General features: G+C 38.6%; 1 long non-coding RNA gene across 2 annotated transcripts in view; it reads left to right on the top strand.

Annotated features, from left to right (window-relative positions):
- The window catches only part of LOC132156555 (uncharacterized), a 161,372-nt gene extending 145,476 nt beyond the window's left edge, over window positions 1-15,896 (top strand). Inside the window, exons 4-5 of one of the 2 annotated variants that reach the window (XR_009437462.1) lie at window positions 15,535-15,672; window positions 15,807-15,896. This is a non-coding gene — a long non-coding RNA (uncharacterized LOC132156555). The remainder of the gene's footprint in view (window positions 1-15,534; window positions 15,673-15,806) is intronic. The other variant, XR_009437463.1, reaches the window with a different exon arrangement.
- The last annotated feature ends 1,160 nt before the right edge of the window (window positions 15,897-17,056 follow it).

Below are 17,056 nucleotides of genomic sequence, written 5' to 3' on the forward strand. Positions count from 1 at the left end.
TATTTGCAATGTAGCGGAGGAGGGCTGGAGGCTGGAGGGCAGTTGAGTCTCTTTCATGTGCTGCTGCTTGGATCTTATGGCCTGGATCCCAGCTGAAACACTCGACATGTGTGGAGCTAAGTGCCCACTAATTTCCCTTTGGATCTCAGACCATGATGTTGAAGTGTCTGTCTCAGGGTGTGTGTGTGTGTGTCCTTCCCTAAGCTCTCTCTTAGCAGGGGATTGCAGCCAGAGCCAATCATTCTGTGTGTCGCCCCTGCGCTGTTTGTACATCACTCCGCGGAGGCATTCAGATACCCGTGTACCGTCCTCATTTATTTCTCAATTTATAATTCATGTATTTACTCGTTTGTTTGCCTACAGATATGACATGCTACTTATGTTTTCTGTTTGTAGAGATATATCAGAGATGTCCAAGAGAAAGATCTAAGTTGTTGCAAACAGAAGATGAAAGCGTGTAGAGAGTGATTTTTGCATGAAAGGGTTTAAGACTGACCCAGAAGGCCACGAATCAGTGCATACATTAATGGATGTGTAACTCACTGTCCGGTCCTCATGCATATTACAGTGATACAGAAGATAGAAGCTAAGCCCTGAGCAGCAAGCTGGGCAACAAGAACTTTGCTGAAGTTTTTGCTGAAAACTTCCAGTTTTGCTCCTTGCAGACAGCCTTTACAGCAGATGATTTTTGCCTAAGTTTCAAAGCTTCACAGTGGCCTGCAATGAAGAGATCAGAACTTTTAGAGGTGCTTATCACTTAAGGTGAAAACTTAAAGGTTCACTAGTTTTTATTAATTCATAATTCTTTTTTTTTTTAAGTTGTACCTCTACAGAAATGTAAGGTACTGTCAGAAGTATTTAAAATTCCAGCCATATCAATAGTCAAAAATGGTTTTATCTATCTATCTATCTATCTATCTATCTATCTATCTATCTATCTATCTATCTATCTATCTATCTATCTATCTATCTATCTATCTATCTATCTATCTATCTATCTATCTATCTATCTGTCTGTCTGTCTGTCTGTCTGTCTGTCTGTCTGTCTGTTTTCAATTTGTCTTTTTAAGTTAGTTTAGATTTCTTTAGTTTTCACTTTCACTTTTGCTATTATTAGTTGTATTTTTTCTGAATTTTCAGTGTAGCTTTTTTTTCAAATTTAGTTTTAGTATTATTCAGTTATGATATTTTCATGCTTTGTGCTGGCAGGCTGTAATTGTAAGAGTTTCAAGTTTTGTAGTATTAAGCCATGTTTAAAATAACAATATATTAATAATACTATTAATTATAATTAATACTAATAATTCACTTTGTTTTTGAAAAAATAATCCACCTAATTTTTAACTCGAATGTGCAATGCTTTCTATATCAGTTATTTTAACTATTTACTCAGAGTGGCTAATGAATCGCACACACATTCACAGGAAATGGCTTACTTTCATGTTTAAAAATAAGGTGAACAGCTCTGCCAAATGGGGTTGAGATAATGCAAGGTCATGTGATCACATTAAGATCACATGACTAGCTGGATCACATTACCTTGCATTATCAAAGTAATCTCAATTTTACTGGACATATTCATTTGAGGAATATGTGACCCTGGACCAGGGCCGTGCAGAGACCTTTGGAGGGGCAGGTGCTCAAAGTATAAAAGGGGCACATGGAACAAGACTTTAAATAGCCTTGTTCAAAATATCAATACATCAATATATTGTGATGCATGTTATCATGAATCGTTGTACGAACGCGTCTGTCTCTGGCTCAGCGCCAGCCAGCGAACACAGATTTATCTGAACTATCTAATCACACCGCTGTGATTGTATAAAATATATAAAAAATATTACTCGGTTTGGAAGCTGCATTTAAAATCCACTTGGCTCAGAAATCTGAGGGGGCACGTGCTCCCTTACTTTGAATGGGCATGAAGCCTCTGCCCTCGATGCCTGTGAAACTTTTCTCCCTCAAACAGCACGCTAAGTTACTTCTTCACTACAGGCTACACACAGCAAGATAAACAACATATCTGCATGTTCTCACAACACATCGTTCTTGTAAAATAATAATAAGTAAATAAACATCAAAATCACTTCGCTGAGAATGAAACACCTCTTACCAGCTTGTTGAAAATATCCTCTGGCAATTAAAAAATGCGCGTGCGGCGTGACGAATCGTCCCGGTCGGATGATGTCGTCGTCGTCAGGTGAAAGGTCATCATGTGAAAGGTCATCATGTGGGTCATTTTATTTACGGCTAAATTATTATTCAGAAATTTTACTAATATTTAGATTGGGCATGGGCAGGCATTCACAAAAGGGTATGTTATGACAAAAAAAAAACATTTTAAGGAAATTTTGCTTTGACAAAAGGGCACTTTGGCACCAAAGGGCAAAGGGGCAGGTGCTCAAGCAAAGTAAAAAAAAAAAAGTGACTTTAATGCACCTTTAATAAAGTGAGTTTAACTCCTCTTCTTCAACATTAGGTGACAGCTAATATACAATGGTCGTGTTTTGGCAGTGTTCATCCCAGAAGATGTGCAAGATGCTTTAGAGTGTCTTGGTACCATGTCAAGATCACACAGATGAATAAAAACAAGACCAATAACATCTGTCCCCACTTGATTTTTTGAAGGTCCATTAGCGGAACTGGCCAGCTGTCAGTCCTTCCTTCTCTCTCCCAGAGAAGCAAATCACTAGACAAAGTTTAATGCAATTAAAAGTGTGCGGTGTCCAGGCCCTTGATTGGGCAGGTAGCCTAAGTCGGGGATATGTAGCCCTGTGAGCCAGAGCCTGGCTACTGACAGTAATTAGCACATGCTAGTCATTAACAAGCATAGATCAGGCAGAGGCTCATGTGGCGTGCTGCCATGGGGGTGATACGGATGGGTTTGGTCCCTTCTCTCTCTCTCTCTCTCTCTCTCTCTCTCTCTCTCTCTCTCTATAACCAGTGTGACCATCGGCTCAATGAAAGTGGTGAATCCCAGCCACCGAGCTGCCGGCCTCTCTCTCATGGCTTTCATTACTGAATTTCTGAAATCTGTGTAGATTTATGAAAATGACTTTTAAATGCAGCCAATCTCTTTGAGGGCTGAGGCCCCGGTCGGCCGCGAAGGGGACCCCGCTGTGAGGTTTTAATGAAAGATCATAGTGGTCCTCCAAGACTGTCAGAGAGCCGCACACCCTGAAAAGCCCCAAATAATCTGTTTTACTTTTAATGGCAGCCATTTTATATTCATTAAGATCAAAATGCTGTTCTTTTTTTTATTATTTTGCAGTCAAATTGCAAAGCCATTCCTCTCACAGCTTGAGAAGGCAGAGGCCCCACAGCTTTTTATCTTGCTCATAAGTAAGCATGGGCCTAATGTGTCTAATGTGCTTTGATGATGCAGAGTCCTTCACAGGTGGCGGAGGGAGGTAGTCATCAAACTCACAAGTCAAAATATCCACTTCTCCACCCGCTTGTTGCTCTCTCTCTCTCTCTCTCTCTCTCTCTCTTACATCTGTCTTCTTTTTTGCACTCTCTCACCGCTTCTTTCTTTGCACTCTGTCTCCTCTTCTTTTGTTGTCATCTTGTTTCCTTTCCTTTCTTTCCTTTACATTTTTTTTGTTCTTTTCTTTTCTTTTGTCTTGTCTCAACTCATCTCCTTTCCTTTCCTTGCTTTGCCTTTTTCCTCTTTAGTGTTTTTTTCCATTTCCTCTTCTTTTCCGTTTCCTTTCCTCTCATCTTGTCTCACTTCATCTCATCACCTTTCCATTTTTTGTTGCCTTTAGTCTTGCCTCATCTCCTTTTTCCTTTTCCTTTTTTTTTTGTTTCCTCTCAATTTTTCTGTCTCATCCCTTAACATTTCTTTTGCTTACGTTTTCTACTTTCCTTTTCATTTACCCTTTCTCTTATCTTGTCTCACTTTGTCTCATCTCCTTTAATTTCTTCTAGGGCTGCTCCGATCACGATCTGCCGATCATTAATGCGCATCTCATCAGTAAAGCCGGTTCTCTAATCAGCGGTAAATTCCATCAGGTGTATGATTTCACATAGAGCAGCTGTTACTACACAGAGCCGTACTTAACTGAGAAGATGCGCAAATAAACGCTGAAAATGAACGTGGATTTGCGCAGCTTCTCAGTTAACAACGGCTCTGTGTAGTAACAGCTGCTCTATGTGAAATCACACACCTGATGGAATTTACCGCTGATTAGAGAACCAGCTTTACTGACGAGATGTGCATAACGATCGGCCAGTCGTGATCGGAGCAGCCCTAATTTCTTCTGGTTTTGTTTTGTACCTTTCCTTTCCGTTTTTCTTTTGCTCATCTCATCTTACTTGGTCTCATCTCCCATGGCTTCCCTTTTTCTGTTTTGTTTCCTCTTCTCTCATCTCACTTGGTCTCATCTCCTTTCAGCATTATTTTCCTCTCAACTTCTCTTCCCTTTCCTTTCCCTTCCCTCATTTTGCTTCATCTCTGCTCCTCACAGTTACTTTTCTATTTTTTTTCTTCGCTTTTCTGTTCTTTTCCTCTAGCCTACTTTTGTTACTTTCTGCTCTTCTCCACTCCTGTCCTCTCACATGTCTTTCTCTCAGTTCATGCTCCATTTTTGCAGGTGCAAGAAGATACGATGATTGACTCTGACACATCTCTGTATAGTGGCATCAAACAGCCACCACTGCTGTACCGAGAATCTATATTTACCCATCAGCCTCCTTGTTATGGTAATTAGAAACATTCTTTCACTGGCACCCGTTAAATCCTAAATTAGCAATGACTCTAGACAATTTCCATGACAACTTGCTTCCACTGGTTTGTTTAAGTGTGATTGTAATGAAGATTTTTCTCTGTTGTGGTGTTGGCTATTGCTTGTATGATCACTACAGTGTGTTCTCGGTTAAAGTTAGTCACTGACCCTATCACAAGAGGTCATGCCTCGTGTTTCTGCTGAACACATTTATATTATCCTTAGTGAAAGCCATCGATGTTGTTTGCATACTCTTGTGTAATTTCTCTACCTTTCAAATACACTGTGCAATCCAATGTTGTCACTGACAAAAAGCAAAATAAATATTTTACAGTTTTGAAGTGTGGTCTTTAGCACTCAATAGCATGTGTTAAGTTACACTCGCAGGAGCCTCCGTCCTGCACACTTGAGTTTCTCCCATTGGCCAGCAGAAGGCACAGTTGTAGCATACCCAGATTTATGAGGTGCACCCCTACACCCAAGTCCAACCCCACCTTTACAGCTTGAGGGTACTGAGAGCGGCCAGTGACCAGACGTGCTGGCTTCAAGCCCACTTCATAGTCCCAGTAGCTGCTGGGGAAATCCAGTTTGATTTCATGCCCTAATGTTAGGAGAAGGAAGCAAAGAGCTTCTATGTGCAAGCTACCTCCAATCTTGGGTTTCTGTGAATGTGTGTGTGTGTCTGGCATGGATAAGGGAATCTGATAACCTTCCTTCATTCTGTGGGTCTTAGGGGTGAGGTGAGTGTGTTGGGCCCTGCCAAGACGCTGTTTAATGGGCCTCTGAAAACACTCAAAAGGCAGACACAAATGTGTGTACGGGCAGAGGGCCAGCGCAGGCTCAGACGGGGGGGAGCAGTGATCTCGAATGGGGGAAGGTAGTGAAGGAATGCTTAAGGACAAAACTGTTTGAAGGAGCAAGGTACGAAACAAGAGCAAACGGAAGGACATCAGAAGAAACAGAAAACGAGGAATTGAGTGAGTCAATGGGCAGACATTAGCAATAGAGAGATGGAGGAGGAAAGAAAGGAAGATCAAAGCGAAAACAGAGAGAGATTAGGATAAAAAATGAGCGTCTGTGTGAGGGAGCTGTTGTCCGCTTGAATACACGAGCAGAACACTTTCCCACCTGTCCAAATTTAGGTGAATAGTGAAGTAATTGGAGACAGATGTAATCAATTCTGGTCTCACATATTTCTGAAAAAAAAAAAAAAAAAAAAAAAAAAAAACATTTTCAACCTAGTAGTGTCTGTAATTTGATGAATAAATGGCAGTGGGTGAAAATGTATAGCATTAGCAGTGGCGCCAGTGTTACATGATCTTTGAAGGGACACATTTCCTCCCCAACAAATGTTGTGGGTATAAAATTATGTATTAGACAACCTTGAAGTTGTTTCTGCCATTGTCAAGTAAATTGAGAAATTTCCTGGTTATAAATAATTCTGACTGGCCAAAAAAAAAAAGAAATGTATTTTGTTAATTAGTTTATTGAATGAAATATATAGCCAATATTTTTGTCCAACTGTAATATTCAGCTGTATTTATTTATTTTTATTTTAGTTTTAATGGCTTAGTTTGAGGAATATTCCACAAAGTGCCTGTTCTGGGAGAAAAAAAAAATGTAAACAATATTACTGTCTTATACTGTATTTTTAATAATAATAATAATTATTATTAAAAAATCTGACTTGGTGAGCATAAGCAACTTCTTTTTATGTTTTACAGACCCCACAAGTATTTATTTTTATAGCTTTTTTGTGTTTTTGTTTCTTCAAGGATATCTTTTTCTTGGATTTCAGATTCCATTAGTTTAATGTATTGCAGAAACAAGAGCTGTACCATAAAATCATAAAGCACATGCAAAAATTAAGCCAGGTTTATCAATGCATGCAAAAGGATCTGCATTACAGCCAAATACAGTGCGTAAACCAAAGGAGCATGAGAACAGCTGAAATGTAAAAAAAATGAGCCCAGACCTAAACAAAACGTAATATCAGTTTTGATATGGAAATACTGAGACATTCGCATCCTCAGATTAAATATTAATAAAGTGCTGTTTTTTATGTGTCCATAATATACATTATGTATTCTTTTTCTTCCATTCAGATCGGGAACAGAGTTTCAAAGAAAAACTTTGAAAATTGAAAATGGTTGGATCAACTCTCCTCTCGCACTGACACCAAAGCGAGATGTGAGGTATAATAAGGCAGCTTTAATTATGAGCAGATGATTGTCAGAGAGCATCTTTCCTTTTGTCTCACTCCCTATCTTGATAATAAGACACAAGCAGGCAAAGTGTAAGCAAACAGCAAATAGACACGCACACACATACAAAATCGCCATTCACGAAGATGTATGAAAAACAACAACACCTTGTATATTATCTGAGCGTGTGTGTGTGTTTGTGTGCATAATGCAGCAGTGTTTTGACAATGGCTGTAAAGTGGAGCAAGTGTCGGGCCCTTGTGTGCAGGTCATCACTCCTAATGCAGAGCGTGTCATCAGTTCCCGGGACAACAGCAGAAATGATGTGGCCGATACATATGAAACAGGCATCATGCATAAACATGGAGTCCCATGGTGGGAGGGAGGGGGAAGAGAGAGGGACTACTGTGGCAGGGCCAGGAGTGAGGTGACGTTGCCACGGGGATATTGCTTCTCAGGGTCTTAGCTTAGATGGCTCTTCAACCCTGTTTATTATTCATGAGCTTTGGGGTGGTGTAATAAGCCACACCTCAACTGGGCAGCTGCGGCAGGTCTGTGCTAAGTGATGGATCGTGACAGCGCTGACGGAGAATATATCACCATTAAGATCAAATGCACCTATCTACTTCAGAGCAACATGCACACACACACACACACACATACACAAAATACTGGACCGCTGCTATCTGACTATCAGTGCTGTCCAAAATTAAAAAAAAATTCAGAACAAAAGCATCATATGGCTTGTAACAACAGTTAAAAAAAACAAAAAAGTTAGTACTGGGAAACTATTTTAGACTTAATTAGACTATTTTTGCTATGTCAACAGTCACTAGAGTTGTGATTTGTTTTACTGTGAATTAGTGTTGAATTAATTGATTTGGTTGACTGAACAACTTATTGATTCCGTTAAAGAATCTTGTTTCTTCCCTCAGAAAATCAGTGTTTTTGAATGATTCAATTTGGTTGAGTGAATGAATCAATGATTCACTCATAGATAGTCACTGCATCTGAAATCGTATACCAAGTACTATGTTTGCTGAAGAACTTCCTTCTAATTATAATCCAGACATACTCTTTAAGTTGTCATTGTTGACCTACAGAGTCACTGGATTTGGTCCTTGCTTCATTGTTGTTACACTTTAAACGCGGATGTTACACTGTGAATGACGAATCAATGATTCATTAATAAAGGTAGTCATTTGTATCACTCCTTAATAAATCAATATTTTTGGACAAATCAACTAAGTAAAGGACTCAGTTTATATCCACACTCTTTGAACATCATTCAGACAATCAAATTTGAAGACTAACAAAAAAAAAATCTAAATAAATAAATAATAATAATAATTTAAAAAATCTAACTTACTGCTTTGAGTTAAATGAAATATCTACCAAGTGACACATTCCTACCATTGCACACTATATATCTTCATACGGCCTAGTCCTTATTGACATGCAAAGCTAATTCAGTTCAGTGATATCATTAACCCCTGTAGATAGCAGTGCTGCAGGTACAATATAATATTGCCATTACCAGCCAGTTAACAGAGGCTTTGCTAAGCTGAGCTTTGCGTCAAACATTGATTTGTCCCAAGGTGCCGCTGAGAAGTGCATAGAGCTCCTTAGTCACTTGAACTCGGGTTCTCAGGGATCACACTTCTGCGGATCTGTAGATGTTTGTAATGTTGTACCATAGCGCCGGCCACTTTCAAGTGTTTAGTGTTATGGTGGGGAATTGAGCCACGGCTCAGCCTGCACAAACCCCTCACTCTCGTAAGCTTGTATTAATGCTGTAAATAAAAGCACATGTATTGGTTTCTTTTGCTGCCTCGGCGCCTGAAGGAGAAAGCAGCAGCTTTTTTCTCCTCTTTTCTCCTTCTCTCTTTAGTGGACTCTGCTTTATAAAGGCAGTGTTATTGACCTCCCATTCTTTGAGAGCCATGCGTTACTGTGCAGGTGAGGAGAATGACGATACTGCCCCTTTAATTCATCAAAAGCAGAGATGTGTGGTAGGGGGTGTCGAGGAAGAAAAAAACAGCCCTAGCCAGTGTCTACAAGCTGCATTCCAAAGGGAGATGTTTTCAATTCACTCATTATAAAAAGGTCATTCAGGGTCAAGTTCAATGCCATGGAAAAGAAGTGCTCGCTGTGCGGAGCACCACCCACACAGTGTGCACCCGCTGGAGAGAGAATTACTGGAACTATGTAACTTAATTTTTTTGGCAAAATATAAGAAAATTAGCCCTGCATGCTATTTACATTCAGGAAAAAAAAGGTGAAATGGAGGGGGAGAGAAAGAGGTGGGCATTAGCGATTTGGCGGTGGAGAGGAAGGTGATGGAAACCATAACAAAGTAAACATGCTCTCCAGAAGAGCCGCTCTGTAATGATGTTATTAGTATGCATGTGGCCAAGCCCAAATGTAGCCTATATAACAGTCCATGCCCACTTTCACCCACCACATTTTTTTATTCCCCCCCTTCTCCCTCCAATAATGGCTTTAGACTCTATTCAGAGCGAGGGACACTCGCATGGGCAGCAAAAGGACGGGATTGGGAGATAATGCACATCGGCAAATAGAACATGACCGCCGTGTCCAGCGTCAACGCTGCCCATTGTCTGCTCCGAGAACAGATGATAGCGACTGTGGAGGACAACAAAGCTGGTCCACAATGGATCGAGCGTATTAAGACTGCGCCCAGACCACTGGCTAGCTGCACGGAATGAGCCAGAGGGAAAAGAGACGTGGAAAGGAATACGTAATAAATGAAATTAGGTTCTGGCCACTTTCGCGTTGGTCGTCCGTTATGAATACCTTCGGTTTAGGATGTGCAGGCTATTGAGGTGCATCTGAAAGAATGGTGGAATGGTGAAGGCAGGGGCTTACGGTTCATTTGCATATGCATGTTATTCTGCATGAAAAGGGGGCAGGGCGCAGAGGGGGGACTGATGCGAAGAGAGAGAAAGAGGCCATCTTCGGTCCAGCAATATTGCCGGCACAAGGACAGCAAACATGTTTATGTATTCAAAATTTCATGAGGATCATTGAAGAGAATGTGTTGAAAGGTGCACTATATGAGATTTTTGTTCTTTTTTTTTTTACATTTTTAAAAAAAAAAATTATTGAGTGAGTACATTACATACATATGATAAGCTTACAGTAATGATGTATCGGAGCGGTCAGGTTGGACTTGACAGGAAATTTCAGGTTTACATCGTCATTTACAGAATGTCATGTCTCTAAACAGTTAAAAGTAGTCTATATGTGACCCTGGACCACAAAAGCAGTCTTATTTCACTGGGGTATATTTTTAGCAATAGCCAAAAAAACATTGCATGGGTCAAAATGATCAATTTTTTTTTTTTTTAATGACAAAAATCATTAGGTTATTAAGTAAAGATTCCATGAAGACATTTTGTAAATTTTCTACCATAAGTATATCAAAACGTAATTTTTGATTAGTAATATGCTTTGCTAAAAACTTCATTTGGACAACTTTAAAGGCGATTTTCTCAGTATTTTGATTTTTTTGGCACCCTCAGATTTAAGATTTTCATCTGCCAAATATTGTCTGATCCTAATAAATCATACATCAGTGGAAAGTTTATTTACTCGGCTTTCAGATGATGTATAAATCTCAATTTCGAAAAATTGACACTTAAGTTTTGTGGTCCAGGGTCACATATGCTATATGATGGTCTATATAGCTATATGATGGCATTTAGCCATATGCCTTGTAGGACTTTCTTCTAAGGGTCTTGGTGTAGAATGACAGTTTAGCTTCAATATTTTCATTTATGAAAAAACGTAAAAAAATTGACTCACTCTCCAGCCATCCACAATGTTGATTTTCATTTGTTTATCATCTTTTTTTTTAAGAAAAGGGATGAGAAATAACATTCTTAAATGTTTTATGAGATGCAATCATTTAAATTTACAGTCCTCCATTTACCGTATTTTGCGGACTATAAGTCGCACCTGACTGTGCAGAATAGAGCGCCCTCTCGCGGCTGTAGATGGTAATGTTTTCTCTTGGTTCATTTCTCTCGTTTCATGTCAAATTAATTTTGATAAATAAGTCGCACCTGACTATAAGTCGCAGGACCAGCCAAACTATGAAAAAAGTGTGACTTATAGTCCGGAAAATACGGTATATGTCTTTAAAAGTACTGCATGATGATTTTTGTTTGAACACATTTGAGGCTGTAAGCTCTCTTTAAATGTAACCCTACATTATAAAAATAAATAAATAAATAAAAAATAAAAGAAAGATCACACCCCATACCAGTTCAGTTCCACCAGCACAATGTGTAAGATGTGTAAAAGCAGTGAATGTGAAAGCATGTTAGACTGAAAGAACGAGAGGGTGAGAGATCTTTGAACCTCTTTGTCTGGGAATAATCGTCTTCCAAGTTTGATTAATTATTGTAATCTAAGCAAAACTTATTTTTTGAAAGTCAAAGGCTGACATTTTCGTGGCATTCATTTGTAATGCTGTACTCAAAACACACAGGTCACCAGGTAATTAGCACTTCTAATTGCAAAAACTCCACAGCACATGTATGTATGCAAAAATACCATCTGGAAGATGTCCGCTGAGAAGTTTACCCAATATTTATCTTCTTTCTTTAAGAATATTTCACATATTCATTTGATCTAATCTTTGACCCTTACCTGATGTCTTTCATTGTTAATTAAAGCATAGGTTGATGAACATCTAGATGGCTGAATGACAAAGCATGTGGGCAGAACACACGTGTTCTGTTTTAGAGTGCTAAATATGTACTCAATGTTCTCAAATGTTGAAAATCAGATCCGGTAACTATAAAGATTCCTTTAAATTTTCAGGATTTTACATAAAAGTGTGACCTATTTTTTATCCACGTTTTTATACACTTTTACACAGAAATCTGCTTCAAATTAATGCTGTTCTTCTAAGCTTTCTATTCATCAGAGAATCCTGAAAGAAGTGTATCATGTTTTCCACAAAAACTGAAAGCAGCACTAACTGTTCTCTATACTGGTATTAATAAGAAATGTTTCTTGAGCTCCAAAATAGAATGCATATAAGTATAATCTCAGCAGTTTTCTAGAATGATAAATTACTCTAAAAAACAGTTTAATAAAATTGAAATGACATTTCACAATATTACTGTTTTTTACCGTATTTTGGTTAAAAAAATACAGCCTTGGTGTGCATAAGAAACTTATTATAACTTTTGACCTAAAACAGTATTGTACTGTAATTCAATGAGATGCTAAAGTGTTACGAATCATATTTATTTGTTTTCTTTAGCCTTAGAAAGCCTTAAAAGCCTTTAGTCTTTCTTTAGTCTACAGATTTTGATTCACTCCTGTAAACTTGTGACAATTTGAAAGTCAAACCTGAGTATTCATAAACACAAACTTTCATGTTACTGTATGGCTGTACTTGTATTTGACAAAGTTCATCGCTTCCAATAAATTGCAGCCAGGCCTGTGAGGATGTTGAGTCAGCAAATGTTCCTCTTCATCATTTTGATGAAACATCATTGGTGCTGAGAGATGTTTGGGTGTGTGATGGTCTCAGTGGGGTAACGATTGCACCACGCGTCCTGATTCAGCTACACGCAGAGATGTTGTGCGCCATTGTTATTCATCTCATTTCATACTTAATGGTCAGATTTTCCATTAGGCATGCAATCATCCTGTTTGTGGAATATTGTGACTTTTGCAGAGTTTCTGGAGGGAAATGAGTGGTTTTGATTTATTTGCTCATTTCTCCAGACACGGACTTCTCCAAGTCAGCGTGGCAGGGAGAGCATCTTCTGCTCTCAGCCGTACCCTGGATAAAAAGCCATGAATCTCAAGCTGAGTTGGCCAAAGTCAACTGGTTAAATCTGTTAGTCTTGGCAGTGAGATGATTGAGGAGAACCATAAATTCAGCAGTAGCCTTTACTGTCAGCAGCCTCTTGGGACGTGCGGTCGTGTGGATCATCCCCTTGGTGGAAGAGCCTCGGTGTGTCCATGATGTTGACCTCTCCTGACCCCGCCGCCGTTAAAAACTCCATCTGTCTCCTGTCCAGATTTCTAACACCTCTTTCTGGCCTGAACACCTGGAACTTACCAGCCTAGAGACAACTTCTTGTTCTCTGCAGAAAAGAATTCCTCTCAAAAATCAGCCTTTTGGAATCCGGCCCCTCAGAGGGAAGTCTTCCGCAGTTAAGACCTCCACAGCTCAGTCTGTTTGAACTAAGCCTTTGAGGACTTAGCTTTTCTGTGGGCTAGTGAAGGCCAGAGCTGAAAGGAGGAGAAAGAAAAGGAAAGAAACGTGAAATAGAGGGAGGCAGAAAGAGGGCACGGCCGTGTGATTCAGCGTTCAGCTCTTTGCAGCGACATTCTGTGTGCCGCTGCTCAAGGCAGCCACCAGCTCTGGCTCACCAAATGTCACTTTGCTTTGCTTTCTGTTTTGTATACAGCATACAGTATGACTTGGAATTAAACATAAATGTTTTTGGACAAAAGCTATTTCTCATGATGAAAAGGGGGTAGGTTAAGCTTCAGTGGTTATCTGGTGTTGTTAATATTGTTGTTGATTTCTAGTATTTTTTTAGTCAATATAGCATATTTGATCAGGTGTTTCTTGACCTACTACAACTTAATAGGTTCATTCATACAAAACACGCAAATTAACCAGGGTTCAGAAAAAAAGGCCCCTTTAGTTATTTCATCTGTTTTGTTTGGTATAATCTGTTCTCTAACAGTGGATTAATTTTGAAATATTCTATTCAATGTACATCTAATTTTGAGTTTAGTAGAATATCCACAATCTAGCTGTCTTTATTAGTAAAGTTACAGACTGACCTTGTGACTGAATTCAAAGAACACACATTTCAAGGCTATAGATTTGTAGTGCAGCAGGAAAGTGGAGTAGATGGTATATTATTGTGTTATGACTTTTCACTTAAATATATAGATTCATTAAAAACAGACACCCTAAATTTGCGGTTCTCAAGTAGGGGGCCAGGGTCCATTAGGGGGCATCAGCAACTTTAATGGGGGCTAAGACAAAGCAAGCATTAAAAATAAGCTGAACCAACTAAAAAACAATAAAACGTATGTCTAGACATGATTACTAGACATTTAAATTAACAAAGTAGAATAATTCCATGGGCATTTTTATACATTTTATGATTTTGATTTCTAGTTATGCCAATGACAACAATACTTTACCAGGTATAAATCAGAAAAAAAAAAATATATATATATTTTATATACTTAACAGTAGTTCTTATCCAGTTAATCACAAAATTAAAAATTCAAGGAAACTTTGAATGCTGTGAACAGTATATAGGGGACCTTTTAGTCCTAGAGTGTGATAATATATTATGTTGCCAGTGTCTAGACAAAAAGTAAATAAATAAAACTCGAACTGAATTAAAGAGGTTTTATTATTATTATTAATATTCTCAGTCTATTAAAAAATATAATAATTTGATACTGATTCATAGTCTAAAACATTCCTCAACATTCTTTTTTTAAATCTCATAACTTTAAAAACTTTGTATGCTGCTGTATATATTATAATAAAAAGTAGAAACTTTTTACAATATGCTTACAGTAATACCAGCAGTGGTTCTCTGTACTTTTGCTTTCTGCCTGAGTGTATTGTGTCTTCGTCGTGCTTTGTAATTTCGAGGCTAGTGTATTGTCCTGAAGCTCTGCTGACTGCATTGAATTTGTTCTTCTGAAGGTGGAATGTCATTTTTCTGTGTCAGTATTGCAATGGTGTACTTTTGTAGAGTGTGAAGCCTCTGGTTTACAGGTGATTCTATTGTTTATTATTATTATGTGGTGTTGGACTGTGGTTTAGTACAAGTGAATAGATGTACTCTTTGTTCCTGGTGAACTGCCTCCTTAAAGGCATCACATGCACATCTCTGATGTGAATGCATTTGCAAAATATAGTAAGCAAAGTTATTATGATACATTGAATGATGTCTTGGTTTTTCCATAACTGTAATGCACTTCAATAAAGATTCTTTTATTGTTATTATTATTCTCAAAAGTTTAAAAACTCTCATTCTTCTGTATTTAAGAAAAAAAAGAAATTGAAACTATTTCCTTACTATTTCCCTTGACATTGATGAATGTGCTTAACAATGTTGCTTTCATTTTATACTGTAAAACAAAATGCAATAAAAAAAAACATTAATATAAAGAAATATTGTAAAAAATAATAATTTTTTGGGCCATTTTAATATATTTTAAGATACAATTTATTCCTTTGATTGGAACGCTGGATTTACTGCAGCCATTACTCCAGTCATCAGTGTCACATGACCCCTCAGAAAACCTTTTAATAGGCTGATGTGTTATTATCCATAAAAAAAAAAAAAGCCATGCTGTTTATTATTGTTGTGAAAACCATGATACTTTGATCAACAGAAAGTTCACAAGAACAGCATTTATTTGAAATAGAAATCTTTATAAACATTATAAATGTCTGTCCTGTCACTTGAATTTATTTTTAAAGTATTTAAACAGTTTAGTGTACTTGGAAATGGAAATGTCGCAGTACAGGAAGTCCTGTCTGTAATACTGTAACTCCGTTTGTCTAGATCACAGGTGTTTGTCCACATTTCTTCTTCATAAATGTCCATATGACCAAGCTGGGGTACTTGGAACACACAGGGCAGTGGACACAAGCATTTGGACAGCTCCCAACATGTTTGTCATCAAATGAGCCATTATCACAGGTACAATCCATCTCTGACAGACAACAGAGTGTATCCAGTATACATTAATATATACAGTAACTACACTGTATTTAGACCGCAGTCTTTATGCTTCAACTGTTTTGACACAACCCTTTCACTGTTTCTCTGTTCAGTACAGAAGCTCTAGTGGTGTTGGTTGTGTTTTGGAAGACCTGAGGGACACAGCGGCCACCATGCACATCTGCATCCTGTATGTGGCTGAGGTGGGTGATTTAAAACACAAACACAGCCAGACCCTTTAACTGCAGTGACGGTCAGTGTCATGGGACTATGTGCGTGCAGGGTGAAACCTGGGTCAGGAACTGTTTCCTGCTCTGGGTCTCACTCTCATTTCTTAGACAGCTAGGCAGTCCGTGCACAACTGGCTATTTTCTTACAGTACATGCTAACCTTGACAACATATAGGCCCTGTGTGACACATTTGTGAGTCTGGCTGCATATTAAGAAAAAAAAAAAAGATTTTGGTCTGTTTTGTTTTCATGCTGTTCACTGGATCTTCCTTAGCCAGCAGAAATTCTTCTAGAATTTGTTAAATTGTGCTTTAATTAAGCATCAGACCCCATCACTTTGTTATAACTCGGCAAACCTCCATTTTCCATTCAGAGCACAATAAACCCTGGCAAAAAGGAATTTGTCCTTTGTTATGATTAGATTCATCCGTTTGATCGCAGTTGAAATGGTACGAGAATCAAAGCTTGGCACTGTCTTCCTTTTTTCTCTCTTACACCTCATTCTGCTCATCTCGCAGGCTTAAACATTGTAGCCATGGCAATGAGAGTTTGGGATGAAAAGAACCCATAATTTTGCAGCGGGATTAATTCTGAAACATAAGATGTGCTGCGTGAAATCCTTGTCAAAACCCCGCAAATTCTCCACTGGCCGGCGTATCCGTTGCGCTCAGCTCTGTGTACCGTGTGATTTGACAATGTGGTAGTTTTTTGACTTATTTCTCCAGACTATTGACATGTTGACACAAAGTGGTTTTGCAGACAGACAGTGCCCATATTTCAATCAACATTAACCGAGACATTGGACAGAGGTAGATTGGTAAAAGCAGAAGTGACAAGTAGAGACACATCACCAGACAACTATAATTTCTGCCTGATGCCAGCTGGGAGCTCCAAGAGCAGAATAAACATTTAGCGTTGCGGGAGAAAACGGAGACGGTAGTCAACGACTGAAAAACTGCCCTGCTGAGTAAGCTTTTATTTTTGGATTTTCCATGATTATATGGAAACTGCTTCCATTTGTATTATTGGAGGCTATCATGAGATGGCTCATCCACAAAAGAGATCATGTGCTACAGGAATGATTTCTGAGGGAAAACTGGGTCTTGCAGTTGTTGCAAAACTATTGGCAACAA

Source organism: Carassius carassius, chromosome 14 (genome assembly GCF_963082965.1).
Source record: "Carassius carassius chromosome 14, fCarCar2.1, whole genome shotgun sequence".
Taxonomy (NCBI): domain Eukaryota; kingdom Metazoa; phylum Chordata; class Actinopteri; order Cypriniformes; family Cyprinidae; genus Carassius; species Carassius carassius.